Source organism: Patagioenas fasciata, chromosome 19 (assembly GCF_037038585.1).
Source record: "Patagioenas fasciata isolate bPatFas1 chromosome 19, bPatFas1.hap1, whole genome shotgun sequence".
Classification (NCBI taxonomy): Eukaryota; Metazoa; Chordata; class Aves; order Columbiformes; family Columbidae; genus Patagioenas; species Patagioenas fasciata.
In genome coordinates, this window is record NC_092538.1 from 5392247 (window position 1) to 5417864 (window position 25618).

The 25618-nt window shown below is 43.3% G+C and overlaps 1 protein-coding gene across 7 annotated transcripts in view; it reads left to right on the forward strand.

Moving 5' to 3' along the window:
• AUTS2 (activator of transcription and developmental regulator AUTS2) overlaps positions 1-25618 on the forward strand; it is a 713568-nt gene that overhangs the window by 419003 nt on the left and 268947 nt on the right. The window lies entirely within an intron of this gene.

Consider the following 25618-nt stretch of genomic DNA (forward strand, 5'->3'; position numbering starts at 1 on the left):
TATCCATTCTAATCCCCTCGTGGGTTACGGTAGTTTAGACAGAAGATACCCCACAGACTGCAGGGTAATCCAAAGATTTATAAAGTCAGTCATTGCTCTCAGTTGAAGCAAACCTTCCATTCTGGCTTAAACATGTTTTAATGTGGTTTAAAACGCAAGTGATGCAGTTTTTAAATTATACATGTATGCATTCAGGGGGAAAAAAAAATCTCCCATGTGTGCTGAAGTCCAAAGACATCTTTAAAATTAAGAAAGTCGAGGCATTGCTCTTATGCTTCTCCCTTCAGTTCTTTTGCAGCTGGATAAACCATTATGTTCTCATTGCAGTGAGGATGGGTCAGTTGGCAGAGCTCTGTACAAATATTATTTTTTCCCACTTCTGATTTGTATACCTCCAACCTGTGTTGGGCTTCAAGCTCCAAATCTGAAAGGGAAACTCAACAAACATGCCTTGATAGCAGAGGTCAAAACTTTGCAGTGTTATCAGCCTATGCGCGTTTTCTATCTGAAAATATTAATCAGGTCAAATCTACATGTTCCTTGGCACATATTCAACAAAAGATGTTTTCAACCTGTCCGTGTTTTATCATTTGTAACAAAGGTTTTGCACAGACCTGGTCATGGTCACCATGCAGATGAGTTTCTCCTGAAGGAAATCCCCACTGAAGTTTAGGAAGATGGATTTCACTGCAGCACAGAACAGTCCATCCCCTCGAGCTGCGGGTGCCTGAGCTGCCACCCCACTGCAGCCTCTGCCTTTGCTCCAGACTCTTCCTTTCCCTTTCCCTTTCCCTTTCCCTTTCCCTTTCCCTTTCCCTTTCCCTTTCCCTTTCCCTTTCCCTCTTCTTTTCTCCCTACAATATTTTGCATTCCAGAAGCTCCTCTTCCTTGAGCATGTTGTTCAAATGGCTGTCCAGCTCTGGAAAATTCATTAACGGAATTTCAAGCAGCTCCAAAGGCTTGGAGACCTTGGTCAGTTGGCTTTTAAAAATATATTTTGTGCCTACATGCGGTAGAGTTCACATCCAATCCTGTGGAATACCATAGTCTCTTTTCTTTTAGGGGAACACTTGCTTTCTGGGATAGATACTATCAGTGCTTTTAGTTATGTCAGTAACTATATACCTGAAGTGTAAATATAGAAAGCAAACATGGCAGGCATAATAACATTTAGGCGCTCATTTTTAGCTCGGTACAGGAGGATTAATTTGGCTTCAAGCCCCATGGTTCTCATAAAGTTTAATGGGAATTGCAAAAGTGATCCTCATATCCACCATGCTGAAAACGTACACCTTTAACTGCCTCATTTATACTTAATAAACAAGCGATTGTACGTTAATACTAACTGACTCTTGGAGCATAGGAAATATGCAAGGCATATGTACCAAACTGAAAAAACTCTCACGAGAAATGTTACCTGGCAGCTGTGATAAAGCAAAGATTAATTTCATTTGATTAGGCTAACGTATGAGGAATTGAATTCATGAGGACTCGCCCCAGGGTTTGCTCAGCTCTCTGGAAAGACTCATGAAGGCTGGAGGGGTCCTGGACCAGATTCCGGAGTCTGAGATCACAGGGCGGCCTCAGGGAGCAATAACAATTAGGAAAGGGCTCGTTAGTTGGTCACTGGTTGGGCAGTGGTAGTTAGTTGTGGTTAGCACCCCTGAGCAGTCCGCTGTGAAGAGTTCGGTGGTGAAATTCCATGTTTGCAGTGAGTTTGAACCGCGCTCCCCAGACGCGGCTCGGGGACTGGCAACGTTCCTGAGCCTCTTTCAGTTCTCGTGAGCAGGAGTTGGCCCGACAGGTTTGGAAATGGGTGGGTGTTGAAAATTGCCAGGGAGTTTGAGGGGGATGGACATGAGAGGTCAGTAGGCATCGAAAGAAAATGTCTGTCATCGTTCGCACATTGTCTACTTAGCTGCTTTAAATGACACCAGGTATTTCTTCATTCCTGAAATGACTGCCCTGCGAGCACAATTCTGCAGATGGTGCAGCATCAGAGATAATTGGCTGGCATGGCAAAGTCCAATCAAAAGAACTATTGAGAGACGTGTGTAGTGCACTGATGTTTTTAACTGGAAAGCAAACATGTTTAATATTGCATCTCAAATATTACCTATGTGGAGAGAAAGAAACTACGAGAAAATGTGCTTTTATGATTGTAAAAAAATGGAGTAATATTTTGCTTGTTTAGTGGAAAAAGCCCCAAAGTCCTGACCCAACCATTCTCTGGAGATTGGCTGCAGATCAGTATCAGAATTTAGCAGCTTGCATCCATTTCCAGTTCTTTTTTTAACACATGAATGTGATTTTGCTCCTTGGCCAGCTGCAGCTCCAAGCACTGAAATTAAACTTAACATGTTTTACAAAAAGAATGGAAGGCCAGACCGGAGAATCTTGTTTCCAAGGATCACATAGCCCCTTTTTGGGATTACAGAAACTCTCATTCTATTAGAATTTGGCAACAATGCTTGAACTGCACAAACACGACGTCTCATTTGTTTGCCAACTGGTGGAAGACGTTTGGAACCGGCTGCTCCGTCTCCATCGTGCTCGGGAGCCTGTTGGTCTCTGCCAGACTGGGCCGCCCAGCCGGGCTGGACCATCCATGGTTCTGTCGGACCAGCCCGCGGCCAAGAACCGGGTCCCGTGCAGCCGTGGTCAAGAGAAGAGTGGTAATTAAAGCCAGTTGAGTCAAAGCTGAACCACATTGTTCTTGTCTGGTAACAAATTTTGGTTGGAAATAATTTAGTTACCCATATGTCCCGTTGTCTCCTTGCAGGCGACTTGCTAACAAATGCGTTAGCTTATTACTTTGTCATTTTAAGTTATCCTGTGGAAGGCTTATAACAACATATTTCAGCCTTTGTGTTGTTCCCAAACTATCAGCAATATGCATTGTTCTGAATATTTCTTATTCATGACCAGTCACATAATATCCTTTCTAGTATCTAAGCAGATGACTCCTAGATACACTTCACAGATGTTGACCACCATCTCAAAAGATATTGCTGAATATATATTAAAAATGCTTTTCTATAGCCACCTTGGGAACTTCTTTCTGTTAATATTGCTGTGAAAAACTTCTATGGGTTTTTTAGGAACATCGTTGGTGCAGATGTATTTTCAAGTCATCAGATGGCCTCATTTGCAGCATTTGGCTGGAATGGAGAGTCAGATGTGTCGTTCTTTCCCAGTAATAATGTTTAGATGATGGTGGTGACTACGTTATATTTTGTCCAGAAATGTGACGTGACTTACACCAGCTTCAGCCATGCTAGAAGTGCAAGTGTACAATACTGTCTTTTTCATAAATGCTTTCCAAGTATTCATTAATTTTCAAGTGGAACTTGTCTAGTGGCTGATTAGCAAGTGTTTGAAAACAGCGAGTTGAAAGGTCGATAACAAATAGTTTGATGAAAAATGTCTCACTTCTGTTAGAGAGCGGCTGTTATTCACTTGATATTGAATCTACTTACTTGGTGTGCAAGAGGCTGTATAAACTGTTGAAAATGGAAGGATGCCGGCCCATTTTTCACTCCTCGGTTTAACGGATTTGTGGAAAAGGCAGTGTGTGTTTATAGTTTCCCAGCATTGGTTTGAAATTATGGAGTTCCTAATCTATCTTGAAAAAGAAAACTGCCAAGGCTTCATCCGTGCTGCCTGTCCCTATTTCAGACCGTAAGTGCCAAGCTTATAGACTGAATACTGGAGATATTTTCCTAATGGGTGTCTCCAGACTCTGTGAATACTTTTATCTTTTTATATGGTAGAAATGGACTGGACAAAAATAAGCATAGTTACTGTGTGTTGCTGTGCAGCCCTCACTGAAAAACTGATTAATGTGTCTTAAAACTATTTTGTAGAAGTATATTCAATCAGATATTGCATATTTTAACTGTAGCAACAAGTATCTATCTTTCCTTTCCCAACTGCTTCTTGCCTTCCTGTGCTACCCCCAGATTATTAGTCTTTGACTTCAGAGCTTTCTTATCAAACCATCAGGCTCAAGGACAATCGAATAACATCAGCCATTCTGGTGTGTGCCAGTGTACGGTAAGAGGTGTGTAACAGTGGAGGTGCAACTGGTTTGTTGGTTTTTTCTATTTGATATTCCAAACACCAACACACCCACACTGTAAATTGCTCAGAATCTGAATGGTGAGCTTGAAAGAAGATGGTCTCCTCGATTCTTCCCAGTCAATCCCAGCTCCCGCCACCTCCACGCCTGGGAAGGGCTCACTGGAAGCTCCAGTTAGAATTGCATTTTCATAGCAGATGGCGACGCGATTACCATTCTCTTTGCATCCTTTTTCTGCTCTACTTTGTGACGTTGCCCTTTTGCAGACAATAGGGTCACGGCTTGTCAGTGCACTTGGTCTTCAGCGTCGCTGTTGGGCTGGGAGGTTTTTTTGTTGTGTTTTGTTTCCCTTATCGTGCAAGAAGGCCGTGATATTTCTGTATCTGGCAGCGTGTCTGCGTGAGACAAGGCAGAGTGAACGAGGATTGATGTGTGAGTGACAGATCCCAAGGTGACGCCGCTGGGAAGCTCTTGATCCGACTGGTTTGAAGTTGAAAGCTCACTAGGTCACACTGAAAATGGTTGCCACTGGGCATTTCTTTCATCCTTGTTTATTTATTTTTTTCCTTCCCTTTCCCGAAGTTTTTTACACACAGAAAGGGGTTTGGTTGTTGTCGTTCCTCATGTTCCTTGTGGCTGGTAGGCTGGATTATAACCTTTTACTACACTTAATTGCTTTTGTGTCTTGTCATACTTTCTGGTGTTGCACTTCGGCGGGTGGAGGAAGCAAAGGGGACCCTCATGCCTTGGAGGTTGGCACCTGTGCCAGGGACTAACCAGATACAAAATGACCATTTTAGGTAATGCCAGGTGTTTCTAAAGACACGGTCTGTTTATTATTTAGCAACCTGCTGTTTTAAAGTTCTGTATTTGCCAGCCAGACCAAAACAGAGGAGCCAGGTGGTGATTCTGTGGCATTTTTCCCTCCATACCCACAGCATGTCCTTAACTGAACAGGCATAAAGAACAAGGCGTAAAGTAACCTGAAAAGACAAGGTGGCATTCGAAGAACCTCTTATCCTCTTGCAAATGCCCTATTGGCAAAGCAAAACAGCGACTGTGACAGGAGCCGGAGGAGGATTTCATCCCCCATGAACATTGCCAACAACTTGTTGCCTAGCACGGAGTTGTCATTGTGATAGTACACGAAGAGTCGAAAGCCAAAGCCCCTTGTTGTGCGCCCTGCAAAGGGGCGGAAAGTCGTCTGGCACAGAGGGGTCAGGGAGCCCAAACTGGTGCAGCAGACTCTCAAGCAGGATAATAAAATATCCAGACACATGCGCTGTATTCAGGGCTGGCAGCAATTTAGGAAGGTTATTAATGATGTCTTGCAGGTAGACGGATTGCATGGTCCATCTGCCTCCATATGGCCCTTGTACCCAGCGCACTTGTAGCTCCCCATTCATTAGGACTGTCATAATATCCCTTCGTTTCTGCTGAAGTTCCTCAGCTTCACTGATAGCTTCTCTCCAGGGATTAAAAGGGCCCAAACTCAGCTTTAGATCCCCAGACCTAGTGAGTCAGTAACTACAGCGAAATTCTCATTTTTACATTGGAGCACTTGAGAGCTGGATATGAACAAATAACCTCAAACTAGTACGAGTGGGCCTCTGGCAGTTAGAAAGAAAAGCTGTCCAGTGGATGTTGTTAAATCACTGATCTATCAGGTTACTCAAGGCAGAGAAAATAGGTCTCGCTTTAAACTCATCTATTGCACCTTGGAATAATTGGTCGCAAACGTGACCAAAGTGAAGCACAAATGTGCGACCTTTGCTCACTCCAGGAGAAGACGCTGACCCTTACAAGTTTGTGCTCTGCGTACCACCCTGAAATGAGGAATGGGGACATCCCTGCTTATTGCAAATCATCGTTGTCCAAGCTTGGGCTGGAATAGTGGGCTTCTGCTGTATTTCTGCGTCTCCAAATAACCTTGAAAAACTAAGATTTTGGAAACAATGTCTGATGGGCCATTTCAGCTGAAGGTAGAACCAATGTTATCAGCATAATATGTGCGGGAAGCACAACTTGAGAGGAGACACCTGAAAAGGCAGAAGTAGGAGGTTACAACTCCTATTGTCTTTCTTTTTACTGTGAAAACTTTTGAAATTTATCCACAAATGTGCTTGCATGCTGACGTACAGCAGAGGTGCGGACTGAACACTGGTAAAATGAAGAGCCAGCCATCGCCCTTGGACCTTTCTTAATAACTCATGTTCAACTTTGAAGCAGAAAGGGGTTGATGGCAGTACAACGGGATGTAGTCGATGCTGGTTTAGGAAAGTATTTGAGTCTGCCCTTTCAAGTTTTAAGTATCTAATTAAGCAGTTACTTAACATGTTTTTCGGAATTAGAATAAATTCTCAGTGCAGATAAGTCTCTGATATAGTTCAGGGTCGTTTCTCAGAGGTGAAGATTTGGCCATGGGTGACTTAGTTAACTCTAGGGGCAATTCAAATGTTTCTGGAGCAAATCCCTTCCTAAGGAAGCCATAACACACCAATGAGAGGGGAAAGGAGCAGGAAGAAACAGTTGTAAAGAATATCACTAATTTGTTTTTCCTGCAACTGTGCACTGTGATGATTTGCTGGAGTTAATGAAAAAAACAAACCTGTTTACATTCCTGCTCAGTATACCCACCTGTCCCCCTTCGTTAAAAGAAATAAAGAACCAATCCAAAATGGCATCATTATCTTCAGTGGATGCACTTCACATCACTGAAGACAATTTCAGCTTAGTTAAATAACACACAGCCTCGAGATTAAAGCTGTCTCCTTTTCAGCTGGATAGACAAACATAGCCCTTGGTACGGAGATCACTTAGAGCTCAATATTCCTTTCAGTAGTAACTCCGTGTATCATATGTTTTTCCCTGCCTGTTATTACATTTTACTAGGTTTTATTTATTTAAATCTCAGCCTCCTTTTGCTGACATAGCAAGGCATAACCAGAGATGTTTAGTAAAACTTAGATGAGCCCCTAAGTGGGCCACTTGTTCTATAAATCTTTAAATATTTCATGTTGCTCCTTTAGAAATTGCTTTTGCCAGACTAACACAATCTGCTTTGAAATGACTAAGGCATAAAATAACAGCTCTTTTAAAATTCTCCAGTGATACAGTTATTTGGTATGTTTTTAGGGAAGCCCAGACCTTGCGGCCTCTAATGAGCGATTGGCTTTAAACGTGGAGAAGTTGAGCTCCAAAAGGAGCCATTCTTCTCAGCCCCCCGGACACCAGTAAGATCGTGTTGCTCTCCCAGGGCTCGGCCAGGGCAGCCTTCTGGCCCTTTGAAGTCAATGGCAAAACTCCCATTGAATTATAATGGAACTGGGATTTAACCAGAAGAAACAGAGTCTTTGTTGTTTTTTATCACCAGATACAGATATTCTCCCTGAATTGTGGCCGAGATTGGCCAGTCGTGGAGGAGATTGATGACTGTGCCAAGCAGCGTGATCCCTGCAAGTAGAAAAGGGGGTTATGTCTTAGGAGAGACTAGAATTTCAGGAAGACAAATTGGATTAGACTATTACCACCGAAACTCCAGAGAGCATAATGTGTGGCCTGATAATGGAAATGCTGCCTGCCTGTACACATCTTTGGATAATGATAAATGTGGCACAGCCTTTTTGCAGATACAAGCATTAATACATTAATAGGAATTGTACGGCACAATTAAAGCCATGTTCATTAAGGAAACCAAGCAAGAAGGGTGCTGGCCAAGCACAGCATTACAAGGGCAGACGGAGGATGCTCGGCCTCTCTTCCCCTGGCCGTTGGCCGGAGCAGCGGCAGTTGTGTGTCCACCAGCGGGGTTGTGGCTACACGGCCACCTCGTGTTCAGATGTGGGCACCAGTGATGCAAGACTCACCCTGAAGGGTGAAGGGAAGGAGAGGATATTTGGATGAGGAGCGGCTGAAGGACCTGAGGGTTCAGCTGGAGAACAGGAGCTGAGGGGAGGCCTTCTGATCTCTGAACTGCCTGAAAGGAGCTTGGAGCATGGAAGGGGTTGGTCTCTCCCAAGTAACAAGCAACAAGATGAGAAGAAATGGCCTCAAGTTGTGCCAGCAGAGGTTTAGATTGAATATTAGGAAAACATCTTCACAGAAAGAGCTGTCAGGCATTGGAACCATATGACCACATATGAAGTTGTCTCAGTTATGCCACAGAAAACTCAGTAATAATTCTTAATATCTTTTTACCCTATTTTGAAAGCCCAGAGTACCCCTGTTCATCTAGTTACACACAAATCTTGTTTTCTGTCTAGAAAATACTTAAAATGCTTGTACCACATGTAATTCCACTAGCTATGACATCAGGAAGCTGTGGTTACTGCTCGGGTAGGACATCAATGCCTTCTGAAGAAAAATAGTTCCTTCATGTAATTGAACACATCCTGTTTACAGAGTTGCAGCAGTACATTTTTGTTATTAAATCTCAATGATATGATAAATTACATTGTGTTTTGCTGGTACCGGTGACAAGCTTAAAAGGGGATGTGGATGACTGGTTTTAAATTAGGGGAATGGTGTTTGCCCCTCTGTGAGGGCAGAGGTCAGTCAGCCTGGGCACTGTAATCAGTTCTTTATACCATATTCACCTGCAGTTTGGGCAGCCGGTGGTGTCAAGTGTGGATCTCACCATGGCACGTACTGACAACGCAAAATGACAAGGATAGCATGGTAAGTCTGGTTTTAGTTTCAGTAAAAAAATTGTGAAGGCCAACTATGCCTGTTCCTTGAGTATTTATTAGGCCTTTACCTCTGAAGTTGCCTTGAAAACAGAAAGCAATGTCCCGCAGGTCTAAGCAGAGGTGTGTGTTTGCAAGTGTGGAACTTGAGAGCAACTGGGCTTACTGGATACTGATAGCCAGAGTACTGCAGCTGAGTACTGCAGCTGGGTACTGCAGCTGAGTACTGCAGTTGAGTACTGCAGCTGGGTACTGCAGCTCAGCATATGGAGACAACAGGAGAGAAACGTGGGGAGAAGTTTCGGGCTGTTGAGTGACGTCTGTTGTGTGTACTCCATATGCCCTTCTGAACAGCAAGGCTGAGAGCAACACAACCTCTGTAGAATGTGAGATGTCCTCATCCGTCTCCCCTGGTTCACCACCACTGGAGCCCTTGTTCTCTCACACGCGCTCCCTTGGCACCAGTTTTGTACCGAGTGGTACAATGTGATCCATTCTGGAAGCACTTCTTGCAAATAGTAAAATACGTTTTCCCTGAAGCCAACATCTTGCTTGATGTTTGCACTGTGAAACACCAGACAGAGCAAAGGAAAATTCCATGCGAACCAATTGGCCGTAGTTGCTCTTTGCTTCTTCCTTTGTTTTTCTTTGCCTGATTCTGTGGAAAACTTAAAGTGCTACACAGGAGTCCAAAGCTCAGATGCCTGTTAGCTTTGTTTGATCATATATCTAATCTACTTTAACATGGGATCCCGACATGTGTTTCTTTAAGAGATCGAATCAGTTTTATTCTAAGTGATTTCTTTGAGCAGATTTTTTTTTTATATTGTCCCCTTTGCCTAAAGTAAATTAGTGTGATAGCTGGAGCAACCAGGGAATGAAACGGAGTCAAGTCCTCAAGTCACATTAGCACGCTTGTTGAGGCCTTTAAACAATCATCGCCATCAAAGTACTGGGTAATAACTGTAAAAAAGCTAATCACAGGTGGCAGTGGGCGTGAAATGCGTGGCTCTGCTCGGTCCTTGGGATAATGGGGGTATTCATGGGATTGGAGAAGGACTCCTTTGTGCGGCTGGTCATGTGCCTGCTGAGCTGAAAGGACTATTTTGCTCAATTTGTCTAAAAGCGGCTGGCTTATATGATAGCTGCAGGGGTTTAGCTACTCAGGTTGTTTTAACCCTTCCCACGCAGATAGATTTGGGTACAATTCCAGGGATTGTCTGCACTGGGAAGTTTCTCCAAGGCGGTGAAGCTCCCGAGTGGTGGAATGAGGAGTGTGCAGAGCCCGGCAGCGCCATTCATAGGGATGGGTGGCTTTGGCTGCGCCTCTGGGGATGCTCAGCCTCAAACACTTGTTTTTCTCTACTTGGCAGCAATGGGAAATCAGAACTTTGTGAAGCACCTCAGGCACTAAAGCTGAGGCTCTCAACCACTAGTGAGATACAATTCTGGAAGCGAGGAGTAAAGCCCATGTAAGCTGTCAGTGTGTGGGCAGAGCCCCAAGGTGTACCAGGCTTTTGGGATGTTCTCTTTCATTGCAAAAAAAGATCTTGGTGATTTCTGAAGAACCATCCCAAAACACAGAGGCGTTATTTGTTGAGTGAAACCTGCACGCTCTAGAAATATTTTCCTTCCTCACTAGAAACAGTTAAAAGGATGCCTAAAAAAACCCCGATAATCTGTTACCTAAGAGACTCTGAAAAGAAGGAAATGTATTTTGACGTTAGAAGTCCTTTACTTTGAAATGGAAATAAATATTAATTATCTAAATGCAGAAAAAAGTTAACTACCATAATGCATTTATTTGAATTTCTGTCAGTACCTAGAAGTGAAGCTGAGAGCAGTACTGTTTTCTACCAATACGCATAATGCTAATGGTTGGGTATTAATTAATATTGCTATTAAGATAGAGTGTAAAGGTTTTAAGCTGATGGTTTATGTCCTTAACTCCAGTCTCAGAACTTGGGATACAAAGAGAAACTGGAAGTTTAATCCTGCATGTTGTCTTAGATGTGGCACCTTTGAACAGTTACCGATATTCTCCAGTACGTTCCAGCGAGCTCCAGTCAAGAGCTCTGCAGTTTCAGGTGAGGCTAAAACAAGCCAAATCCTGTAAAGAAGCTGCACCCAAGATGTTCCACCATAGTGATCCAAGTGACTGAACGTTCTGATCGCATTGCTGTCATGTTTTGAATGAAAATGTGTGGCATCGGCAGGTGGAGAAGCTGCTGTTTCGCGTGGGAGTGACGATATTGGCTCAGCCAGGGCAAGTGTGTCAGGGTTCTGAACTTCTCGTCTAATACAAGAAATACTTTTTGAGATTCTTTATCAGGACTTACATGCAGTTTTGTTTCCCCTCCCCACTTGTCCGTTGCTTTGCTATTGACAGTCTTTTTTTGCAAAGACCTTCTTTTGCCGCCTTCTTTTGCCTTTTCCCTTCCATCCTTTGTCTGCCCTGTGCTGCTGCCAGCAGGGCAGGGCTCTTGCTTGGCATTTGTGGAGTACCTGACACATAAGGCCTCGGTCACATTCTGCAAAGATACATTAAACCCAGGCTGTGATAGTAAGTGAAATAACTGACTTTAGCAATCCACAGGAAATAGGATATAAATATCTCCACAACTCTCTTGATTCCACTTGCGCTTTAATTCTTCAGGTGAAGGACCAGAGCCAAAGTTACTAAAGCTTGTCAGAAAGAAGTTCATGGTGTTGATACCAGGTTGTGCTGAAACTGATTGTGGCCGGGAAGATGTAAAAGGCTTGTAGGAGAATTGGAATGAGCTCTGTCTGTCTCTCTCATACACACACAAATGGTCTCCATGTGTTTGCTGACTCCGAGTCAACTGCAGCTCTGGGGGTTCTTCTGCTCTCGTTTTTTCCTCTCTCTGTCTCATTCTTTATCTATCATGATTACTGTAGCTGCTATTGAAATAAAGAATCAGATCCTTATTTCTGGTTTAGATAATAGGAGAATTTTCTATCCATCTCACCCCAAATAATCATAGTGTCTGGAATGGAAGAATTCCAACTGTGATCTTGAACCTGTGTCACCTGCAGAGCACTACAGTGCTTGCATTACACGGAGTAAATTGTGGAATATTTCACTGTGTATAACCTAAGGTTTTTTCAGAATTCCCTGAGGAAACACCTAGTTCTTGCTAACGTAAGTTCAGCTATTCTTTGGCTGGATTCCATCAATCAATTTTAGGATTTTACTCCATGCACTGATTTAGAATGGAAACACTTGTTCAAGACACTTGGCGTTGCCGTGTGCTGTTTGCATGGTGTTGGATGCACAGACCACAGATTAAGTCCTCCCTTTGCTGAGAAAACGGCAAAGATTTCATCAGTTTTCGCAAAGCCAAGAGTTGGCCACCACTGAACTCAGTCAGGAACGTTTCAAAACAGATTCTCACCGCGTTTGCTTCCCTAGAGGATGATATCAGCATCCGTCTGTTTCGGACACCCATGAAGCTACTTTGTAGGTAAAATCCTTTTCCTTTTTTCTGTCGCTTGTGCAATTTGATCTCGCACCTCACAGCCGTGGCCTATTGAAGGGCGCGCGTGCGGCTCCATTCACCAGTGCAGCCTTTGAAGAGTTAAGCTCTGCAGTCACTCAGAAGGTGGACTTGTGCTTTTCCTCAAGTCTCTATTCATCTCCAGGAACTGAATTTTTCATGCAGTAATTAAAATTTGTAGGTCAAACCTCCCATGGCACCGTTTTCTGCTAATGTGGGAGAGCGCTGGTCGGATTCGCTTACGCTGCTCTTCGCCGCGCTGAGATTTAAAGGATGAAGGGTGACATTTTCCCCCATTTTGTAAATTAATGCCATTGATCTGCCTAACAAGAACAAAGTTAGGCTTCAAAATACCAAATGATAAAGAGATTAAGACTTTAAATGGCTTTCCAAAGGCAACCTCTATTGTAAGATTCCAAGCAGAGTATTGAACTTTCAATTAGAATTTCTAATGGGCTATTGACTTAAATGGATAAAATGTTGCAAGTGATAGCTTTCAAGATGACAAAAATTGCATAGTACATTCTGGAATATTACTTTATGAAACAAATACTATTCTGGAGGCTGAGTAGTAATAACCCAGGCCCCGGGCAATATTGTTCTGTGTCTCTGTGCAGCAGTTTTTCAAAATTGAACTAATGCATTTTGAAACATTTTCTCTTTTCATGTTTTGTAAATCTTTGGGAGCGAGGTACTTTAACTTTCATGAAAGAATCTTAAATCTCCAGTGATGGAGCTATGATTGCACTCTTTATGAAATACGATCCATCTACTCAAACGCTGTATTTTCCTAAGTTCTTTCATCTTGGGCACAAACAACGTGCCCACCTCGTGTGGTTTTCCTGACTGTGCTCCAGAATGGATCTGTTCTGCAGTGCATGTACTACAAATAACAGCTGAAACTCTCCCAAATCAGCCTGGCACTTTACGCTGAATTGACTTGGAGGCTTGTTATGAAACACTAGCTCTAGTACATTTTTCAAAGAATATTTTTCCAGAGACTAGCCAGCCCTTTCCAGGATAAAGGGTTAATATTATGCTTATGTTACAGTGCATTAAAAACTCTAATTAAAACAGCATTACATTCCCATCTGCCAATCTCCAGTAATCTTCTTTAATTGCAGTAATTAAACTATATTTACATGTTCAGAATACTTGTAATTTAGCAAATTGCACTCTCTGCTCTACATTTAATCAAACAACCAGTTCCAGTATATTTAGTGTGGAAAGAAGTAATTTCAATGTTTTGATTACTATAGCAGATTTGACAGAGTAAGTGCCCCTCTAGTAGAGGCTTTGAAAGGGAAGGCAAACATGAAATATAGTCCTGTTCTGATTGTCATGTGAATGCCTAATTACATGTTAGAGGATTAACTATTAAAGGGTGCACACTGTTTTGCTTGATATTTTTTTTGAAGGCACAGCTGACATAACAGATAATAAAGTTTGCCTGTTCGAGGCTATTTGGTGGAATACGTAAGCTTTTTATTATTAAGTCTTAAAACCAACTATTAAATGCTGTTAGTCGGGTTTTATGCCCCACATCTTTAAAGACAGGTAAATGTTGTGAAGATGGTGTTCCCAGGGCACTGTGACAGCTGTTTCACACATTCTCCCCTTCTCGTAACCTTCATCTTCTCCTTTTTTCAGGAGTGAGGGGAGTGTGTTATTCTTCGAATGTCAATTTGCAGGTAGATCTGTTAAATGCTTGTTTATATTTTGTATATAAAGTGTCCTCAGGCAACTCCCCCATGTAACTTCAGTGCTGTCTCTGTGCCCTGGGAAGAAGTGGCTCTGCAGTGATTTCTGCCTCGGCCAAGTCGGTGCAAAACCACACACGATGGGGCCGTGCGAGCGGGTGGGTGGACTGAGAACTTCCTCACAAAAGAAGCTTCTCTTTTACTAGACATTTCTTCCTATGATCTGTGGTCTATAGCGAACTTTAAAAGGTGATTCCAGTACCTACCACCTCGTCTTCCCCAGATAGATTGTACAAAGTGTAAAAAATCCTTGTGATGTGCCAGTCCCAGGCGCGCTGGGTTCAGCAAACACAGCGGCTGCCGGAGCCCGATCACGTCCCATGTCGGAAACTCATCCACAGCCACGTGGGAGTTAGATGTACACCTTTGGGACATTTTACTGCAAGTTATGATGACAAGTTACAGTCATATACAAACGTGACGTGTGTCAGTAACGCAGATGGGGAATAAACTTGATGACCAGAGGATCTGAGCTGTTAAGGACAGCAATCCTTGCAGGTTGGACAGATGTAGGCATGTGTAGCTATTTCGTTCCTTGCTGACAGAGGAAGATGATAGTGAGTAAATGCTACAAGTGCACAATAGCATCTCATCTCTTTAGGATGCTCTTGTGAAGTCAATTGGTTGTTCATACAAAGATGCAGTCAGGCTGGTTCTCTTCAGTGCTTGACCTACACATACCCGCCTTTTGTTCCAAAGGTGGCCAGAAAAGCCCTTACCAAGCCCTAATTGTTGTTACTAAATCAGCCTTCTACCAGCGTCCTCCTTCCCTGGGACCCGAAGCCAGGCACTGGGACTGACCTTACTTACATCATTCTGACTTAATTCAGTTCAAAAAAGTAACTCTTGCTCTTCCTTCTGAAGGAAAATCAGGTCATTTCCAGGCATTTCTGCTGGGTCCAGGTCACTGTGTTGACTCCTCTGTGTATTTCAGGCTGCCAGCAATGAAAATTCAGAATTGGAGCCCTTGCATTGGAGGCTGCATTGCTTTGGTCTCAGTTTCAGTCCAAACCTCCCATTTTCTGGCTTACAATTAGAAGTATGTCTGTTTCAATTAAACCACTTAATGAAGGCAAACATGTACTGTATTTTGTTCTAAATATATATATGTATAAAAATATTTTTAATTTCATATAGTAGTAAGTGATTTAAAAAAATTGTGAATAGTCATACCAGTCATATTTTTTTTAAATCAAGATTCTAAAACTTGAAATTTCTTTCAACAACTTTGACCCTGGTATGGAAGATGTAAAGAAAATAGCTGAATTCTACTAATTTCAGATTATTTACTCCCGATTTACATGAGTGTGGCTGAGGTCAGAATGAGACCGGTGATGTTCAGTGCCTGTGTAGCCTCAGACATAAAGCTGAAATAGCTCAGAGACCTGCGATGCTTTGGATTTGTCATTACACTCCGTGGTGTTGCGCAGTTGGGATTTCGAGATGGGTCTTCTTAAGCCTATTAAAACCCAGGATCATGCTGGTCATACGTTTAAATAGATTTAGTTTAGTGGTTTTGGGGGAAGAATAAAATAAAAATCCTATATAGAAACACATCTGATTTTTCAAAGGTTTTTGGAAAAAAAATGGAAACTCTGTCATTTCAATTTGAGCTCATTTCACACATCATCTCAGCGAGCGCAGGGTCTGGTCCCCTGCCAGGCTGGCTGAACGCTCTCCTTTGAAAAGCACGGTTTCTGTGCGGAATGGCTGCTGCAGCACATCAATATTTCCTAATACCGTTCATTAAACTTCCAAATGGACACTAAGTATGTAAATACAACAAAACTCAAAGGCTGGCTTTGAATTTATACTTTCTAGGAAAGCTTTTAACGTTACTAGTCTAACAATATTTTGCCATGTCTGGCTTGCCATTTTCGAGGAGTAACTTAATGAGTTTATTGTATAATGAAAGACTCTGATTTATTAGCTTTTCATTATGCTCATTCCATCAGCTTCCTGCTAAATACTATAACCCTTGGCAGAGACGTTAGTCTTTATCAGGTGGTATCATTGCTTTTTAATAAACTCTCCTCCCACATTGATAATATTACATGTGAAATCCTTTATCCTACATTATTCCCAAGGGGAGGAAAAAGTATATTTATTGAAAAGGCTGCGCTGAAGCACTGCATAGAATTCAGCAGCAGTTTTGTGTTCCCTCTTTCCACTAAATCAGATTTAGTGGGCAGAATTGGAGGCTGCGGGTAGGTCCTTTGGCTTCCTCCCCTCAACCAGCGGAGAATTCAGCCCCTGCTGTTGATACCTTAATTACATAGAGAAGCCGTCAGCGTGCAGCTATTTTAAAACTGTGGCACTTGCAGGTATTAACAAATATTTCTTCAGTAGATATTTAATGATCAACTCTATTACAAGAATTAACATGGTGATGGCACAAAGGGAGAGGGGGAGAAGGAGGGTAAAGTAATATTTTACAACCTGAAAAATTAAGCACTGAGATAGTTAAGGCCCAGCTCTCATTAGCTGAATGGTAGATTTTTCTAATTAGTTCTTTCTAGTGTAATTAGCATGGATGAATCTAATCATCTCATGTGAAACCAAATCTAATGCTTGGGAAGGAATGTCCTTGGCCTCTCTTTCAGACTGATTCCAAGGATTTTGTGTGTTTCTGCTCAGATGTTCCTTAAAGAAACAGCAGCCGGGGAAGGTGGAATGGCAGGAGGGAAAGGCCTTGGACCTCAGCCTGGGTTTGCGTGTGGACATAGAGGAAATACTCCCGTGAAAACGTGCAGGTGAATCAGGCGTGGCCAAAGTCATCAGTCGCACTCGCTGATCTTGAGGGTCTCTTCCAACTGGAATGATTCTGTGATTCTGCGAGGAAATTTTAGACCCACACGAGAAGTGAGTGTTTGACCATTGAACTTAAAATAGCAGTGTTTCTGAGCTCTGTATTTCCCTCTAGGGATATCTTTTTTAGAATTAACACAAATAGGGAGAATTGAAAACAGAATGTCGTTTTCTTCTTGTGTAGCCCCTCTTGCTGCGAAATCCTAACACTCAGAATGGCACAGTCTAAGCAAGGTAAAAACAATATTGAGTCTTATTGAAAATAATTTTGATTATGGAATGCTATCAACCTTTACAGTAGAGTTAAACTCATTAAAAATTTCGAGTTTACCTTCTTTTCCTTCTTTCTTTTATTGAGAAATATGGGTGCAAAGGGCAGGCAGGAAGCTTGGTTGGCCCTGTTTGGGTCTGATGTGTTTGTAATGATTGGTCTTTGCCAGTAATAATAATAATTCCTTTTACAATTTGAAAATGTTTGGGAGGATGAGGAGGCACAAGAACCTGCTCCATGGCACAGCGAGGTGGATCCCTCTCCTCCCAAGGCTGTACAGATACAGAGCACAAAGGGAAAAGTGAAGGGCAGGACAAGGAACACCAGGGAATCCAGTAGAGTTTGAAGCAGGAGCTGCTGCAGGGCTCTCAGGTCAGTTCTGCCCGGTGTGCAGGAGCCTAGGTAGCAGAGGCCCTCGTTGCGGTCATTATGATGTCACATTGGAGCCACCACATCCCTGTTGGCAGTGAAGATGGTTTTGCGATGGAGGAGTCACTGTGGTGGCTGTGTGGGGTAAGCAGAGCTCGGTATGGAGATGGTCCATCTGACCTGTGCTGCTGGAAACTCCTGATTCCTTTATGTCTTCTCTGCATGATCCACTCTTTTCCTGACAAGACTTTGCAGTTTCACAGCCCTCATTTCTGAAGCGCTTGAAAGTCTCTATCTGGAAAATCAAAAGGTAGATACAATGATTAAAGATATCTCTTTTAAAAAATTCTTTATTCAAACCCTGTCTGTGGGGTTTGCTTTTGCCAGCGGGTTTACTGAAAATACCATTGCATTGAGCTGCTAATGAGCTCAAGCAGTTTGTTTTGGAGTGAAAGGCAGAGCGGAATCACTGGAGTGGCTGTGACAGGGATGTCCCCTGAGCCCTGCTGGGAGGGACACAGCCCTGAGCCTTTTTCCCTGCAGCACTTGAATGCAGGTGAGCAGCGAGGGAGCAAAGATGCAGGTGAATTCCTCTCACTCATTCTGTGGCCTCAGGGTGTATCTGCCTGATGTGCTTTGCAGCCGAGAAGAGAGAGTTCGGTACACAACATACAGCAATTCCTCAGGATTTTCAGGAAAATGAAAATACTGCCTTGTTTCTGAATGAAGTCCTCAGTGGGCTCCTCACTGGATATCCCTCGTATCAGAACAACTAGAGCCTTCTCTTCTTGAAGCCATCTGGCTTTCTAGATCTTTTGCAGCTACAGGGCAGGGGATTTAGGGCCATCCTTATGGAAGCAGACATACTGCTGCACAAAATTTATTGAAATTACACTTAAAAGAAGGCGACAGCTTAGGGGCTGACATTGTGGAGCCAAGGAAGAAGGCAGGCGTGACTTATGACTTCACGCAAGTTGCTGGATTTTACAGGTTTTAGAATGATGTGTTTGATTTTAGTCCATTCTTGTTAAATGCGGGGAGCAGTGTAAAATCACTGCACTCGTAACCTGGTCTGGGACTGGACTCCCCCGAGCACCCAGCTGGTTTGAGGTGGTGGGACCCGGCTCAGAGCGGAGATGATGGTCCCGTCTGCTTTAGCTGAAGGGTTGAGCCTGTTTCGAAAGCAACAAAGAGCATGGGGATTGAGCCCTGCAAGACCCATGGGATTTATGGCATGGCAGAAGAGCAATGAGAGAGAATTGAAATGTAGTTAGTGATATTTTTACATGGAAAAGAGGAAATGAGATGTAAACAGTATTAGTGTAATACAATTTTCATGTGAGATTAAAAGAAAAGCCAGGATTTGAGAGATTTGGAAATTGCAGTTACAGGATAAGTGATATTTGAAAGGATCCTACTTGATTTGATTAAACTTCAGTTCAAATGTCATTATAGAGATGCATTATTCACAAGTTTTTCAGAGCTTTTGTTTATGCCATCCCGAGCTGTGCTCATCTCACATCTGTGCAGGGAAGCTGGTTGGATGGGGGGGTCCCGAGGAAATCCTGGTGCTCGGGACGGCTGGTGCGGTTCAACCTCTTCCCTGCGGGCTGGCCTGGGCTTGGTGCTGCCGTGGGGTCGGTGCTGCCATAGGGTCAGTGCTGCCATAGGGTCGGTGCTACCATGCTCAGGGGACCCTGTTCCCTCCTTGCTGTGCTTTAGGATGAGGTGTTAGGGATCCACTTATAGCAGTTCCACAAAAAATGCATCTGCGGTTAAATTCTGTTCTCTTGCTAGAAGTTAGTTTGGATAATGCTACTTCTTGACCTTTCAATGGCAGTAAGTTTTAGAATTTGCTTCTTTCTTTTTAGGTTTTTTTGGTTTTCCACTTTCTGTATTTTACCCTCACGATGCTGAAAGCCCCTGTGGTGGGAACCGTTGGACGCACAATAACGTGGTCGAATCCTCTATCCTGCCTTTGTTCCCGCTGGCCTGGCTTCACTGACCGCACCAGCACTGTGATGATTTCTGTGACACAACAAGCCTTTTTTAACCAAACATTTTTGCAGATTCAGTAACATTTTAAAAGCAGTCTGAGTGGAAGATGCTTGATAACTTTAAAAGCCTCTGGTGATTTATACGAGAGTCTCTCAGTACTAATGTTGTCTCTGGTTCACAGGTTACGCCAGTTCACCGTTTCCATTTTGCTTCCCAGGGCCTCGCTCTGTGACGCATGAATCATCGTTAATAATAGAGCGGCTCGTTTGGTAAATCCCTGACGAGGAGGTTTACTGCTCTTACGACGTGGTGCCAGATCCCCCCCGACAGCACTGGCATTTTCTCCAAAAGCACAAGTCTATTCCCATGTCCCAGCCCCAGTCGCGGGAGATGTTATACCAGCATCTGGCACTAATATCTGTTGTTGACATTTTGGGAATGAGAGCATGAGCTATTAGCAAAGATGTTTGCTTGTACCTAATTAATGTTCAATTGTGTACCCCTTCTTTTATCAGCACTGCAGCAGCAAACCAGACTTGGCGTTATCTTTCACCAGCTAGCTTTAAAACTTAATTATTTCCTGACTCAGTGTTAAAGGCCATGCGGTAAGACTTGCTACCTTAATATAGATTTAATCAAGTTACCAAGCATCAGAGTGACTTGATGGCTCTTTAGCTGAAGTGGCTGTATTTTTATATCAATAGAGCAAAATTTGGAGTGCGCTTTTTTTGTGATGCATTGGTAGGACACTGTGGAAATAAATGGATGGGTGAATGCTTTTTTCAAGAACGGGCTTGGAGAAGCGTAGGCAATTTTGATTCATTCAGTCAAATTGCGGCATCGTGCAAAAGCACTCAAAACCTTTTTCCAATATTGCAAGAAGCATCGTAGCGATGCCGATCAGGTACTTGAGTGAGTGGCTTCAACTGGGTGAGATAGAGATACCAGATCACGGACGTATCACTAGCGAGAGCATTTCAGCCCTCGGCTGTACCCGGGGCGAGCTGTGCCTGTGCCTGTGGGAGGGGGAGCGGCAAAAGATATACAGAATCAAAGATTGCTCTTGCTAAGAACACTAGACGGTAAGTGTTGCAGGTGTTGGGGTGGCCTGTCTGTCTGTGACGTGACTGTGGAGGAGCACACAGCGTACAGAGGATTATGCTCAAGTCTTATGCTCAAGCGGGTATCGGACATATTCTCCTATTTTGACCAAAACCTTTTTTTATGTCTGTGATCTGTGCATCTGTGTTTTGAAACCTTAGATGAATTCAAGAAACTTGACTGCGCAGTGAGTTACCACGAGGAATGATGGCAATGGAGATGTTCCTCTTTGGAGAACCTCATTTAAATATAGCATGATATCCCTGCTAAAGTGGTTTTAAGTAGGCTCAGCTTGGTTTGCATCGAGGTCTCTTCGCTATTCAAAGTTCAGCCTGTGAGTGATACGCATTAAAGTAATTCACAGAGCAAAGGTATGTTGCCGACCTCATTACTAAGGATGATGTCCTGGTGTTCTGTTTTTTGACGTACTGTTTTGAAATGATCTTTGTGTGCTTGAATTTTTTAGCACCATGGAAATGAGAGGCTGGCTGGGAGAGGCGGCCGTGTGAGGAGACTTTGATAGCGCTGGCTTTTAAACCCAGCCAGCAACAGCTCTGCTGGCTGTTGGTTTTGCCAACAACAAAACTCTTCGACTTGCGGTTGTAATGTGAAGGATATTAATGGTACATGTCTAGATTTCATTTACTTAAAGCCCAGACATTATTAAGCCTGAATTTTGAGTGTGAAGGACTAGCATGTTGCATTACTGCACTTTTTTATTTATCTGTACCACGTTTTTAGGAGAAACTAGATTACTAGATGAGTGCAGGTCTACCTTGGCACCTTAGCAAGGACTAGATTTTCAGAAGAATTTTATCAGCCTCGTGGCTGAGATTGTTTCACAAATCAACCCTTGGTTGTGTACCGGGTACTGCTGAGTACCTGCCCTGTGGTAAAACATTTCCTAAATTAAGAAATGTTGAATCTTTTATCAGAAGTTATACTTTTTTTTAAAAAAAAAAAGGGAGACATATTCAACTCATAAAATTATGGATAAGGAAAAGAAAAACGGCTTAAACACATTGGATTGTGTGATTTATCTTTGAGGAAACTGTTGCAGGAAATCTCTTCTTACCAGAGGCTTCCTCAGCAGGTGAATTCAATGTACAGTGACTGGTGGCAGCTTGTGTCCCCTGCCTTTCCAGCTTGCCTGTGCTCTTTCTGTATCCACTTGAACAAGTGTTGAAAAAGCAAAACCCTTGAGAGGTAGTAGTATAATCATAACAAATTCTATGTAGACCAGTAACTTCAGATTTCTGTTTCGTGTGGGTCGATTACCGTAAAGCCGAATTCTGGGCAGAAAGCGCAGCAGCTGCCCCAGCAGAGCTTTATCTGTGAGCTGCCACTGTCCTCTGCTCCTCACTGAGCTCTCTTCCGTGTATTGCCCTATGGAAATATTAACTTGTTGCCATGACTGCCTGAATGTATGACAGGTTTTTTTTCCAACCTCAGAAATCAATGTATTAAAAAAATACACTTGGCTACCAATTCATGGACTGCATTAAGTGTGACTGATGCCAAAGGCTAAAGCCGCCCAGGGCAGATACCATCACATAAACGTCTGCCAAGTGTTTAAGGCATTTGTGTTGATGATTTTTTGGTATCCAGTCTTCACCGAAGGATCCAGGACTTCTTAGTCTCGTGCTTATTCCCATCCAGATGCAAGACCAGCTCTGGGCAGGTGTGGCTCACACCATCTGAGCCTGCATGATGCTCAGGGCGGTGTTACATCTGGTACCGGCTCTAGGAGACAGACCGCAAATGGACTACTTGGGGGGTACCTTGGCTTTTGGGGAGATGTGCTGGTGAGATCACATGTAGGGCTGGGGAGGAGGCTGAGCGATGGCTGCGGGTGCTGGTGTGTGTGGTATTGGGCAGCTGCTCGGGTACCATTTGCCTGATGAGTTGTCATTTCTTAGGAGCATATTTTTGGCTTTTATTTTTATTCCTTACAAAGCGTGACCTGAGATTTGAAGCTGCCTTAAGTCGAGTCAATGCAAAATTTATTTTTATTATTAAAACTGCCGTACAAACATTTTCACCTCTTACACATTCTGTGCCAAATTATGCAGCACAGTGCGGTAAATTTGAGACATTCTGGGGATTAGCATTAGGCAAATAAAAGAAGCTTGAAAGTGCTGGCTCTGTTTTTTATCATGGTTTAACATCAGGCGTATCTTCTTTCCGTGTAAGTTAGAGCTGACTGTGTAACAGTATTGTCATCCACAAGGGATCTGGAGACCAGCATTACAGATTTAACATGCTCAGGGAAACCAATACCGAGGTATCAACCGATACATGACACTAATACAGGGTTCACTTTTACACTCAGCCGAAAAGAGAGAGAGAGACAGATTGTTCCAAGTTTAGACAAGCTGTAAAATCCTTTACTAGCAGGTACTGCACTGGCCAGCCCTTGAGACTATTCTAATTGCTTTACATCTGTACAAAGGTTCCTTGTAATCGGGCTTTCTGCCTCCATTTGTCTTCTTTTCAGCCTCTTAGTAAAGGCCTTAATTGGTCTTAGCGGGGCTTTTTTCAGTTAGCGGAACCATACCTTAAAGGCTGAACAAGTTCCAGACATTACCTGGGGGGGAATGGAGGGAGCAGAGGAAAGACATCAATACTTCTTTACCTTTAACACTGTAATTAATGGGCTCAGAGCAAGGAACAGATTTGGAGAAATTTTAGCTCTTTGGGGGATTTAGAGACAGATCAGACAAAACAGAGCAGGGTGGAATTCTCTAGAATTTCTTCCTGCTTCATTTCTCCGCGAACAATCATTAGCCTTGTAATTGTCTCCTGGTAAACTGCTGTATCAGGTTCCATTTTGTCCTCTTTAGAGGATCGAGTTGCCTTTAAATCAATAGTTTGAAGTACTGGGGGATGTATGTGAAAGGAAGTGCCCTCTAATTTCTGTTTCTTAGCTACTAATTATTTAATAATACATTTTATTGCCTATTAAAATGTGGCATAAAATGCTTGTCAGCAAAACTGGATGGAACATAATCATTTGAGGAGAAGGATAATTGGCACTTTTGCAGATGGCTTTTATTGCAAGCCTGGTTTGTTGTTATAGAAGGAGCTCCTTGCCAGGTTTCCTCAGTCTTTTCCGAGCGGTCAGTGTTGCAAGTGAGTTGCCGCAACACAGCTCAGACTTTCAAATGTGGCACATCGAGAATTCAGGGCGGATTTGGTTTTCTGCTATAAAAGCTGCCGTGGCGTGTGGAGAGTTTCTTCCCTCCACTCTTGTCTTCTTAAGAACCCTTGTGGTTTTTAGTACTGCGCTGCAATTTATTCTGGTTACTAGATAGAGCAAAATAGGAGAATTGGTTTGGCTAACTGATTAATGGAGGTAGGTGAAACTGGGGCAGGGGGGTTGTCTTGCAGTTTTGTTTCTTTCTTTTGGTGCAATGACAAATGCATGTCTGCTTTTGGCTGAACTCTGCGTAGCTTATCCAGTGACCATATACAACAACACGCTGGGCGTTGTGCAGAATTTGCCCTAAAGCTTAGGAGCTTTAGAACAATAATTGGGAGGTTGACTCGCTGCCCTCCCATTTGCTTGGAGACCCTTGTCGGTGTTAGAATGAGCAGCCAGAAACTTTGAAGAAGAGTCTCCCTTGGCCAGAGGACAAACGCAGGTGCCGAGCAGGGGGGACCCGCTGCGATGGCCGTGGGGACGATGGCACCAGAGGTGCTGAGCTGCGGCTGGAAGGGGCCAAGGGCACTGGGTGAATTTGGCAATTGGGGTCCTGCTATTTGTGTGAGAGGGGCCAGACCATTTGCTTCTCAGGGATCACTGGTAGACAAGAGTCTCTTCCTTGGTTTCCCAACAACCAAACTTCCCAAGGTGACCTTTGAATTCCTTTCCGTTTCTTCTGAGGGAATGGTGGTGTTGTGGAGGAGAGATCTGGTTTGTGTTTATTTTAAATTCAATGAAGAAGAGACTGGAACAGGCTGTTTCTTATTAAATACTCCAGTTAAATTCTGTTGTGGCTTGTTTTCCTCCTGGGGAATGCTTTTGTTTATAAAGAAGTGTTCCCTTTTCTGTCATTGTTTGTGCAATGAACTGGTCTTGTTTGTGGAAAGGTTTCTCAGCCTGACGCTCATGGCAGATCCTGCTCAGGGCTGCACGAGCATCCCAGTCAGTGTCCTGCTCGCTAATCCACCTTCTTCCTCCCCTCAGATGGCTTCAGTACAACTTAGAGCAGCGTTTCCATTTTCTCAAAAAGAGCTTTAGACCGAGTGTCAGCCGTATTCTGTGGAGAAGTGTTAGAAATTTGGGGATGGCATTGCACATTTGTTCAGAGTGTCGGAAGTACATAATATGTGTCAACTCTGTAGCCCACATTACGTGGTCAAAAGTAGTTGAAATTAAGTAGTGTGTGTGAGATCCAGTGTCTTCTTGGTAGATATTTTTCATCATCTCTCCAAATTGTCTCTTTTCATCATGGCAACCAAAGAATAAAATCAGAGATGCTCACGTTGTTGCCCGCAGCGATCACTTGTGGAGCGGGCGCTACGCAATCAACCCCTTATGGAAAGGAGAGCGCTCGCTGTTTATGCAGGTACGGAAACCCGTCCTTGAAGGAGATGACTCATTTCCCTGGAAGCCGTTTGCATTTCATTTGTGAAGACGGCCCTGGAGTTTCAGAAAGTTGCTCTGGTAGGCAGCCAGCTACCAACATGGGCTCAGTGGCACCCGCAAATGGTCGGTTCAAGTCCTGAATAGATGGCTGTGGTACAGATAAGAGGTGGACAGGATAGGAAAATAGTTTTCCTGAGCATTATTGCCACTTGATAGAAATCGGAACAAGTGCATCCAAGAAACACCATCTTTGCTGGGTTTTAGCTCTGCCTGTGCTAATGAGTTAAACATCTCGTGGGGTCAACAGAAATCTCTTCTTGTGATTGTAATAGACTCTCTGCACGTGTAGACAAGATGGAAAATTGATCCAGTACACTTCAGAGAGAGCTGAACGAACAGAGCATTGTTAATTTGACAGCACTTTGAAGAATTCAGA